General features: G+C 36.1%; 1 long non-coding RNA gene across 1 annotated transcript; it reads left to right on the top strand.

Moving 5' to 3' along the window:
* Window positions 1-248: 248 nt before the first annotated feature.
* Window positions 249-11,729, top strand: LOC129048660 (uncharacterized). Its single transcript, XR_008511183.1, has 4 exons — window positions 249-347; window positions 7,460-7,557; window positions 10,201-10,341; window positions 11,339-11,729. It is a non-coding gene; the product is annotated as an uncharacterized LOC129048660 (long non-coding RNA).
* Window positions 11,730-12,097: the final 368 nt, after the last annotated feature.

Genomic DNA, 12,097 nt, shown 5'->3' with positions numbered 1-12,097 from the left:
TCATAGTGTATCCTATCACAACCTTCAGACTGGCTATAAGAGGTAATCATGTTGCCTCTGTCTTAGGTTTGTGTTATAAGGATTGAGATAATGTCTGCTACAAGACTAGCATGAGCTATTCAAGATGCCTAGCAAGTAATAGCTGCTCACCAGTGACAAGGGAGGCTATTATTTTGTTGCTACTTTCCCTTAGAAGGCATATCCAGATTCTACCTTCCAAACCTTGTTTCTGTCTTTTCTGTTTCGCAGCTCCTCATTCTGAACACCAGCATCATGCATCCTTTGCTCTGTTCTAGGCACAACAATCAAAAGTGCTAATTCCCAAACTGGACCTGACTTCAGGCAGAGTGAGAACCATACTGATCCTCACCTACCCACCCCCACCATAGTCCCACTAATGAAGCCCTTATTTTACTTCAGAGATAGTTATTTGAACAACTATTAAATCAATTTGGTACATTTAGACAACCATGCTAGAGGATGCAACTTAAACACTAGAGTATCTTCCTTAGTGTCCATGTTTGTATCTTAATACATTGGTATTTTTCTAATTTACTTGAACAGAATATAAAAATTGCAGCAAATATGTATTTATTCATTTTTATTCAGCAATCACTTCATGATCATTTACCAGGAGCTAGATATTATCCTAGGTGTGGACATATATGAATGTACAAGTTAGACAAAGTCCCTGCTTTGTGAAGTTTCTTTCAGGGACTGAAATAAAGGTAATAACTAAGTAAACTAAAAATCATCATTGATAGGTGCCATGAAAAAGATATGTTAGTAACTTCACAGATGCTGGCTGGAGGTGGGAGATGATGGAATGGGCTCATTAGATGGAGTGCTAAGGAGATCTCCTCATGCCTGCCCATTTCTCTGATTTGAAGAACTTAGAAGATCCAACCAAAAAAAAAAAAAAAAAACTGAGGTAAGAGTTTTTTGGAAAAAGGGAAGAGTAAGTAGAAGGCTTAAGATGGAAGACTCTTGTATACCTGAGAAAGAAATAGAATGTCAGTGTGGATGTCTTGGCAAGGAGCTAGTTCAGAAAAGAGATAAAGGAAGAGAGGAAGGCAGAGCTTAGATCGTGGAACACACAGTGATATAATGTTTCACATGAGACACTTCATACAAATATCAAAAAGAAATTAAAATAGAAAAGATCCAGTAATCACACTCCTTGTTACCCACAGGAGTTGAAAACTTATGTTTACACAAAGATCTGAACAAGGATGTTTATATTGCATCAGCTTCATTCATAATTGCAGAAACTTGAATACAACCAAGATATCTCTCAGTAGGTGAATAGACAGATAAAGTGTGGTAAATCTAGACAAGGAAATATTATTTAGTACTAAAAAGAAACGAGCTATCAAGCCATGAAAAGACATGAGGTAAACTTAAACGTATATTTAAGTGAAAAGAAGTCAATCTGAAAAGGCTGCATACTGTATGATTCCAACTATATGACATTCTGGAAAAGACAAACCTGCAGAGACAGGAAAAAGATCAGCACTTGTCAGGGGTTAATGGGGAGCGAGGCATGAATAAGCAGAGCATAGAATATTTAAACACAATGAATCTATTCTATATGATGCCATAATAGCAGTCACATGTCACTAAATATTTGTCCAAACCCATAGGGAATACAGCAACAAGAGTGAACACTAATGTAAACCATGATATTTGGATAAATTATGTGTCAATGTAGGTTCATTAATTGTAACAAATGTACTATATTTGGCCTTCTGTATCCATGGGTTCCACATCTGTGAATTCAACCAACCATAGATAGAAAATGTGTATTTTAAATCGTGTGTGTGTGCTGATCGTGTGAAGACTTTTTGCTTTGTCATTATTCCCTAAACAATACAGCATAATGACAATTTACATGGGATTCACATTATATTAGATATTATAAATAATCCAGAGATGATTTAAAGTATACATGAGCATATGCATAGGTTATATGCAAATACTATGCCATTTTGTATTAGGGACTTGATCATCTTTGGGTTTGGGTTTCCAAAGGAGGCCTTGGAACCAATCTTCCACAGATACAGAGGGATGACTGTACACTGGTCAGGGATTCTGATGATGGGAGAAACTATGCATGTGTGGGGCCAGGGGATATTTGAGAAATCTCTAAATGTTCCTCTCAATTTTGCTATGAATCTAAAACTGCTGTAAAAAATTAAGTATTTAATATAAAAATGAAAAAGAAATAAAAAGCAAAAGAAAGAAGCAATTATACCATGAGACTAATAGCATTTCAATGTATATTTTCCCAGTCCTGTCTCTGAATATTTTTGTATTTCTCACTTCTCTGTTTCAAATTGTCTCTGCCACTTTCCTCATATGTACTTTGATGATCATGGGTTCTTCAGTTTTCCTCCTTCTCATTCTAATGGTTCTGTGCCTCTACATTTTGGATGTTCCTGAGACACAGAACTTCGTAACTCTCTTTCAGGATCCCTGAATTTAAAGCCCTAAATACAGAGTACTAGCCATGTGCCAGGCCTGAGCTAAGTTGCTTGGGTTATAAAAATGTATCAGACACCACCACTGCTCTCAGAAGTCTGACATCTGGTTATCTATCTCTTTGTTTCGAGCATATCACTTACCTTAGACTCTGTACCAATTCCGGCATGAGTCCGTGGCCTGATTTAACCCAAGGTATAGGCTTAGATCACTTAGATCATATTTGCTTTATCAGTTCATTCAAGCTTTTAATATTATTGCCAGGATTTTGAGGGAGGAAACTCTAGACACACAGATTGCATCTTCTCATGTTATTCAAATAAAATATTAATATACTTCTAATAAAATGTAGGTTGATTTAATCTGTCACTTATTTTAAGTTAATTTTGGACTTTATACTAAGAGTATTTATTCTTCTTCGAAATAGTTATTATAGGACCAGAGAAGTGGAATTAAATGAGAAAAGATTGGAGGATCTTTCTCATATCAGGTTTAAAATTTTAGAACTACATACTCTGCTTTCCATGTACGGACAATTTTCATCTTACAGAAAGGGTATAACATTCAACTTTCATTTATTTTGAAGGTTGTTCTCAGCCTCTCTCTATCCTCACTTTCAACATTATAAGACCCTCCAAGTAATAAAAAGTGAAATGACAGGATCATAAATTCTGAGATGTAGAAAGTCTTTTAAAGGTCGTATTGCCCTACATATTATGGAAGGGGTGAATAACTTCTATACCATATAAATTCAACAGTCGACTGAGTATTGGCAAAGAATTTGTGATCAGGTTTTACTCATAACTTGTGTTAGAAGTGAGGCCTTAGACAAATCGCTTCTCTGAAGTACTGTTAAATTATTCTAAAGTGTGGTTCTTATCCCTATCTTGCCCATATACCACACTTACTACGACAATTAACTTTGTTGTAAAATTTCTGGATAATGCAATCTAACATAAAAAAATGAGCAAACCGACTAAGTAATTTGTAGTTAATTATTTCAGCTATAAAAGGGTAGCACTCCCTCAGTCTTAAAAATAATTTTTAAAAAATGTTTCTTAAGAGTCAGATTGCAAGATCTATATATAATTGGGCAAACAATCATGTAGTTTTTGTTTCTATAGTTGTTTGTATTCTGGACATTTTATATAAATGGATCATACAATATGTGGTCTTTGGGACTGGCTTATTTCACTTAACATCTTGTTTTCATGACTTAGCTTGGTTTAGCATGTGTCACTACTTCATTTCTTTTTATTGTCAAATAATATGACCATGTTATATTTATTAATATATTAGCTGATGAGCATTTGGGGTTGTTTCCACTTTCTGGCTCTTATGAATAATGCTGCTATGAATAACCAGGTATATAGCTTGCATGAGCATATGTTTTCACTCATCTTGCATGTATACTTATGAGTGTTTTCATTTATCTTGGGCATACACCTAGGCATTGCTGGGACATATATAAATCTACATTTAATATTTGATGACTTACCAGGCTGTTTCCTAAAACACCTGCACCATTTTACATTCTCACCAGCAAAGTACGAAAAGCTTCCAATTTCTCTACATCCTCACCAACAATCAGTTTTTTATTTTAAATGCTATAATTACAAAGAAAAGTTTTAGAATGAATTAATGCTGTGATTTTATTCACAAAGATTAATTTTGCAATAAAAATCTCTGCTAATTCTGATTATATGTGTGTGTTTGTATTTCAACTGAGAATTGAAGGTTGAGAACTTGGAATCAGACTATATTTGAAGGTAAATTTCTTTCCATGGGGATTATGAAGCCAAAGAATATGAATGTTTTAATTTTAGATATATAAAAGTATTTTTTCCAATATATTGTCTCAATCTGTAGTTCAACTAAGGCTTCCCAGACCCTTTTCTTTCCTCGGTAACATGAAAGAATACCTGTAAAAGTTGTGGCTGGCTTTACTACTTAATTAGAGGTTCACCATTTAATAGAGTGGCACACATTGAACAAGAAAGTGTTTATACTTTTTTTAAAAAGAAAAGGAGAAGAAAGTTAAAATTGTCAAATAGAATAAAGGCTTTTATTAAATTTCATAGGGGGAGAAGAGAAATTTTATTTCTCTTCTGTTGTAGATTCATAGATTAATCAGTGAAGAGAAATTTAGTATCTGCTTTTATCTTTATTTCTGCACTCTGTTAGCTATCTCCAACGGACACATTGCTCCAAGAATACTTTACGTGGATTGAATAGCTATGCTGAGACATTTGTGTTTCCATAATGTAAGTGGATTTAAGGGTTATGCAATTATCCAAGAAACAGAGGAACAGTGATGGTAAATATAAAAATGCACACCTGGGGAATAAGAATAACCCAGTGTGGGCCTCCCTGTAATGTCTCTGGTTGTGGAACCTCAGCAAGTCTCTTCTCCTTCCATGTATTCAGTTTTTTCAGCTTTGATGAGAGAGGACAGGTCTGCATAAATTCCTCCTGTTATTACTATGAATCTCACGCTGAGGAAAAGATTTTAGATATTATTAGACCTCTCAGCCATAAAGATCTGACTTGAGAATTCACCCTAGCTTTATTGCCACCAACTTCCAACATCAACATCTTTTAAATACAAATGAAATGGAGGAAAACACTGCATTTGACAGCATCATTTTGCTTCCTAGGACTAGCTCCTTTACAAGATTTCCACTACAAAGCAGATTTTAATCCTGCCAGTCCCTCAAGTGGCATTTTCTCAATATTTTATATGTTGGGGGAAAAAACCCAGCACTTTAACAGCCATAGCACTGAAGATGATGGAGTTATGATTCAAACTCGTGGCTGTCTGACTTTGGTCCCTTGTAAAACTTTAGTGTATAGCAGGACAATTAAAATCCCATACCACCAGTCTGCATTCTGCCTCAAAAATCAATCCAAACATTTCAGAACTTATATTTATTCATGTTAAGACTCTATCTTCCCCAGATATAAAAATGTATCCAAGTTGATGATTTGACAGATTTAGGGACAGAATACTTATATCTAGCCACATTAGATGGATAGCAAAATTAGCTGAGACATTTCTATTCCATGTTGCTAAGGAAAGTGAGTCACCCTCAGTGGAGGAATCAGATTGTGAGGGATGTGTTTTCTCAGTCAGAGCAGGAAATGAAAACTTACAGAAGATTTTCTACTCATTCAGAGTATTCCTTCAGCTCTTACCTTCTGCTTTGTATTACAAGTGAGAAATAAGTATGTTTAATTATTACAAAATAATGTTATAATGTGGTCTAGCTAACTTGTGGTAGTTTCTAACTCTGGTACCTTATTTATATTTCTAAGTATTGCAACTAGAGGGAAAATGGGATAAGGTAAATGAAGGGTCTATAATTTATTTAACAAATCAAAATCTCTTTCAATCCTTCTTTTGCCAAAATCTTTCTCTCTCTCTCTTTTATGCCTCACCATTGTTTTGGCAATCTCTGGATTATCTTTTCCTGCAAACACTGCAATCAATTACATTTTAAATCCACTGTCTGTGTTATTTGCAGTACATACTCTGGAGAATTATAGTCTGTCTTAAAATGGGTATTGATGGGAAATGAACCTGCTTTGTTCTTTGCCTTTGCCTTTTAAATTCTAGTTTTTAAACTTTATCCTTTCAATTCGATTCTGCCTTTTAAATATTTTAAGCCTTGTCAAAAAAGCAGCTTTACGAAAAGAGTTTCTGGAATCATGGGAACATGGAAAGTGCTTTGGGAGTTTTTTATTCCACCATTCCCAGAGATCTTTTACATATCTGACATTGTGTTATTATGTGTCATTAACTCAAATGGATGTAACAATGTTGCAAATAGAAATACCATGTGAAGTCTTTTGGTTTTTTTAAATTCTTACAAGCAGGTCATGATTAACAAGTTTAGAGAAAATGACAAAATGTAACCTCCCACATTTGTTGCTAAAATATGAAAAATGACATGTATGCAAAATGATCAGTTGACATAAGAAAGGCAGGTAGTAAATATACAAAAGTGAAAATACTCACCTTTGTTAAGTGACAATGCGTATAAATGTATATTTGAGATCAAATTATGCATATAAAGGTATATCAAGGAGCTGGTTTTTACACTAACACATTATTAAAAATTACAATTGGTGAAGCCATTGCTACCAAAACACAGTAAAATTGGAGCATGCCTATACTTTTTGCGTTGTAAGGTGGTATAGGCTTTTTGAAAAAACAACAAGGCAATATGTACCAATATTTCTAATTACTTCAAAATTTGTCACCAAGGGATTTATCCAACAATTATAGCAAAACAGAAGCAGAAAACTTTATGTGCAGAAATGTTCACTAGTATATAATTTAAAATTATGAAAAATTGAGTTACATAACACTGAAATTTATGCATTAATACAAATGTCACTACACGTCTGTTAAATTATAGTTACTATAAATATTTTTAAAATCCTGAGGAAAAGCCTTTTATGATGCTATGCAAAATCATAAATTTATGTTTGTATAATAGTTGCAATTTTATGTTTTTCTGTGCATATGCATACTTTTAAGTCTTATTTTTCTTTGCAGAAGAATGAGAATATTACCTCCTTCATAATCTTTTTCAAGGATTAAATGTGACAATGCAAATAAAGTGCTCAGTTCAGTGTCCATCTCCTAGTAATCCTTCTATGGATGCAGTCTATTATTTCTATTTGTTGTAAACTGACATGAGCCAATTTGAACCTCACCACCATGTGTTATTTTTGGAGATGGGGCAGACAGCCTCTAAAATGGTTTTCAGCGACCTCACCTTTTAATATCAATGTCCTTGTGTAATCCTCTTCTGAGTGTGGGTTGTGCCTAGTGATTCATTTATAACAAATAAAATTCTATAACAGTGATGAAATATCTCTTTTGAGATTATGTTAAGAAGGACTATGATCTTCTCTTGCTTGTCCTTTCCTGTTCTTTCTCATTCTCTTCCTCTCACTTTCATGGATCTAGATATGTCACTGTGACATTCCCTATGCAGAGGCCCATGTGGCAAGAAACTGATGTGTCCTTCCAACAGCCAGGCCTGAGACCTCACAAGACCCAACTGGGTAAGCCTGGAAGTGGATCCTCCACTCATCAAGCCTTGAGATGATTTCAATCAACACCTTGATTGTAAACTTGGGAGACACTGTGATTCAAATTCAGATGTCACACCTGAATTCTTAAACTATATAAACAATGAGATAAAAAAATCTTTTATTAAGCTACGGAGCTTTGGAGTAATTTTCTAGGAAGCAATAGATAGCTAATAGATTTCATTGGTTTTATAGAGTTATGGTTTGAGGATTCTTAGACACTATCCCCATGTAAGGTAACATGTTTAAATGGAATAAAGTTTCAGCTTAGAGCTTGCCTAAAAACTTTCAATAGCAAGAAGACACAAACACACATACACATACACATATGCACTCATACACAATAATTATATGGCCTTGTTGTTTAAATTTGATGAAATTTTAGATCTTAAACTCAGGAGAACTCCACCAAAAACTTTGTGTGAAAGTAGTCTTGAGGCAGATGCAACAATTTATAACAGCCATCTCAGCTAATTTTATGGTCAAATTAGGTAATATCAATTCTCCAGTGCATTGCTGTGCATAGAACATCCTGAGGTGATCAAAATATATTATGGTATATCTTGTCTATCCAACACTGTAGCCACTAGGTACCTGTGGCCTTTCAGTACTTGAAATGTAGCTAGTGTGATAGATATTAAATTTTATGTAGTTAATCTTAGTGAATTTACATTTAAATTGCTTCATGTGGCTGGCTTCTATTAAATTGGACTGCACAGCTCTAGTAGGTGGTGGGACAAAAGAACCACATCTGAGTTCTAGACTAAGAGCACTAATGGGGAAATTGGCTGCTAAAACTAACTAGATTTTTACATTCTTATTAATGTCAGAGTACAGAGTACAATATTTCTAACAAATCCACAAATGTTAATATCATTTATTTCATCAATGAAAAAATATTTATCATCACTTACTATAATTAGCACAGTCTAGTGAAAATTATATAGCCATATTAAAGCACTTGTAGAACAATATCCCTGGAGAGTATATTGTTGATTGGCAAGGTTCCAAAATTAACTTCCCTAGATAGAGAAAAGAACACACACATACAGGCATTGTACACTACTTATACTGAAGTTGCTTAAAGCACATTGCAGATAATACAATGAGCATAATTCGTATTATTATTTACAATTTTATTTCATATAGAAGTAGAGAATTGATAATTACACAACAAAACCCTGGGCATTTGCGGTGAGAAGCACGGGAGACCTGATTTAATAATACATGAAATAATAGTGGCAATAACTTCTTCAGAGAATAAAATCACTTTATAGAGATAATTCTGTTTAGATATGATCCTCCTGCTAAAAGACAGCCTCTATTATCTCTCCAAGCTGCTGAGCCACAGAGGAGGTGGTCCAGATAGCTGTGACAGGCATTCTTAAAGAAGAGCAGACTCTCCTCATCTTATGATTTAACGAATGTGCACAGTAGCTAGTAAGGACCACACTAGACAAGTCAATACACCCATTGAAGATCTTGATTGATCTACTATATGCTGAGAGACAGATTTCTTTTAATTAATGCAGATGCTTCAGTGCCATTTCAATGTAAAATGATATGAGAATTTGAAGATTAATGGGTGACATAAAATTCTGATGAATTAGAAAAAAAATAAAAGATGCTGGTAACATCAGGTCTGTGCTATTTTCCTTTGTGATATCTGCGCAATGGTCTTAGTTTTTACCTAGAGGGGAAGCACTAGATATTAATATGAAAACTTACTAAACCTTATGTTTAAAATATGAGATCTTTCTCTATACTTACACATGCACGCACATATGCACACATGCTTACATTACGATTACTGCATATATATACACGCCTATATATAACATTATATGCACACATATGTTTATATATGTATATAGCATCATTACATATGGTTTTCTAATATATATTTGCATGTATTCTAATTTTATATGGGGGCTTATATTCTCATTGTTTCAGTGACTTCATTTTACATTGGTCTTAATTATCTCTTTTGGTATTGGTAAATATATATTTAATCTGCTGCCTACAAAAGGCAGCAACATTATACATATTTGTCTGGGCTTCCTCATCTGTAAGTTGAGTGTAATAATGCCTACTTCATAAGGTTATTATTAGGATTTTATATATATATATATATTATATATATATATATATACATATAAGTTGTTTGGCAAAAAACAGTTGCTTTGTGAGGAATAGCTGTATCATCATTTATTTCACTAAGTAAAAAACATATAACGTGTGCAACAAACACATTGAATTTCCACTATGAATACTTTGTGTTAAAAATACACATTAGTTTATTGTTTATCATAACTGTGATGTCCAATTATAATTTATTAACAATCTCAACTTATTTTGATGATAGACTACGGAGAAATGTCATGGTATAATTTATTAAAGATGACCACCTTCAACTCTTACTAGTAAAATTTTAAATAATGACTTAAGCATCTTACTTAACCTAAATTTATTTTATTAGGAGGTAGTTAAGTAGAAATATTCAACATTCATATAAAAAGGAAATTATTTACTTACAGACAAATGACTTTTTTCTCTGGTGTTACACTAAGGAATATGGGTACATTTAAAATGATGTTCAGCATTTTCTTGGGACAGATCTCCCAGAGGGAGCAGGCAGACCACCATTTCTGCTGCCCCACAGCCCTCAAAGTTTTCACTCTCCGGCTCTGGAGGGTGCTCAGTGACTAGAGACTGGTGTGGACCCCCAGCACAGTGTAGCTACCCCATGAAAAACCGGTCAGACTATTTCCCATGTGGGTTCACTTCTTACTGGGTGGATCATCCCGGCCTGAGACTACAGCACAACTACCCTGCCCCTGCCTGAACACCTCAGTCAGAGGCAGTTCTGAATTTTTGTTAGAAGGAACTTCAGAGACAAACCACAGCTCCTCTGCCTTTGCAACTGCAGGGCTACTTCCCTGACCAGCCTCGGGCTGGGGAAGGAACAAAAGGCCTGGTCATTACTGTAGCACCTCCAGCACACAGCAGCCATTATACAAAAAGAAGCCCAGTCTCTCTTCCCTGTGAGCTCCTCTACCCCATTCATCACCAGTCAGGGCCCCCAAGATCAAGACAGTACTAGAGCCACCCCACCCCAAGCTGAGTATACCCACAGGTAGTGGCTCTGGGTTTTCCTTGGGAGGAGCTTCCAGAGGCAACTGACAGGCCCTCTACTACTGCAATGGCAGGGGTTTTCCCCGGTAGCCTTTGGTCTGATGGAGAAACAAAGAACCTGAGGGCTTCATTTGTGCCTCCAGCACATCACAGCCACCACAGGGAGAGGAGCCTAGTGTCTCCTCCCTGGGAGCCCTCAACACCCCACCTCTCATCACACTGTCTTCAACAGGTAGAGCCCTCAGCTAGAGCCGGCAGCTCAGTCACCCAGCCCCTGGCTGAACATTCCTGGTAACACTGGTTTCATGTTTCTCTGAGGTGGGGCTGCCAGAGACAACTGAAAATACCTCTGTCCACTGCCACTGGATAGTACAGTAGTACTATCCTTGCTGTCCTCAGACTGGAGAAGGAGCAAAGCCCCTTGAGTGATTTAACCACACCTCCAGCAAGCTGCGGTTCCCCTAAGAAGGAGAGGCCAGTCTGTCTCCCAGATGACCTCCCTATTTGACCTCCCTGACCTCCCTACTTAGGGGCAAGACCCTCTAACTTGGGCCCACAGCACAACTTTCCCACCCCAGGCTGATCACACTGATCGATAGTGGTTCTGCATCTCTCTTAGGGAACCCGCAAGAGACAAGTGAAAAAATCTCTCTCACAACCATCATCAAGATCCCGTTTCCTGCTGCCTCTAAGCTGGGGAGAGAACATAAAGCTTGAGCTTGCCCCAGACCAGTGGTATACAGCTCAGGAGAGCCAAGGTGAGATCTGCAACCAACACTCAAGTGGAAGAGGAGCACACACTTTCAGACCACTGAGGGGGTCATGACTGCAATCATAAGCAAATACAGATGAGCCATGTGGCTGAACAAGTGTCTACCTACTGGCCATTATATTTAAGCACCATCTACTGCATCACAGTGTAACATCAACAGCAAAAATACTTTGCTAATATACCCCCTGGGGAACTAAGGACAGTAATTTAACTACAAATAAAGACCCTACCCAAAGCCTTAGCCCTCTGAAAATATCCAGAAAAAAAAGTCTACTGACTGTACTCAAATTACGCTGCAGTTAAAGGAACATCAACCCACACAGATAGCAAAGAAACAACATGAGAACTCTGGCAACTCAAAAAAGCCAGAGTGTCTTTTTTCCTCCAAATGACTACATTAATTCCCCAGTAAGGAATCTTAACTTGGCTGAAATGGCTGATATTACAGAAATAGATTTCAGAATATAGACAGGAAGGAAGATCATTGAGATTCAGGAGAAAGTCCAAACCCAATCCAAGAAATATAAAGATTACAATAAAATGATACAGGAGCTGATACACAAAATGGTCATTATAAGAAGAATGAAACTGACCTGATAGAGCTGA

This window comes from Pongo abelii, chromosome 9, assembly GCF_028885655.2.
Source record: "Pongo abelii isolate AG06213 chromosome 9, NHGRI_mPonAbe1-v2.0_pri, whole genome shotgun sequence".
Taxonomy (NCBI): domain Eukaryota; kingdom Metazoa; phylum Chordata; class Mammalia; order Primates; family Hominidae; genus Pongo; species Pongo abelii.
The sequence above is the reverse complement of the archived record's forward strand: the minus strand, read 5'-3'. Positions and strand labels throughout refer to the sequence as shown.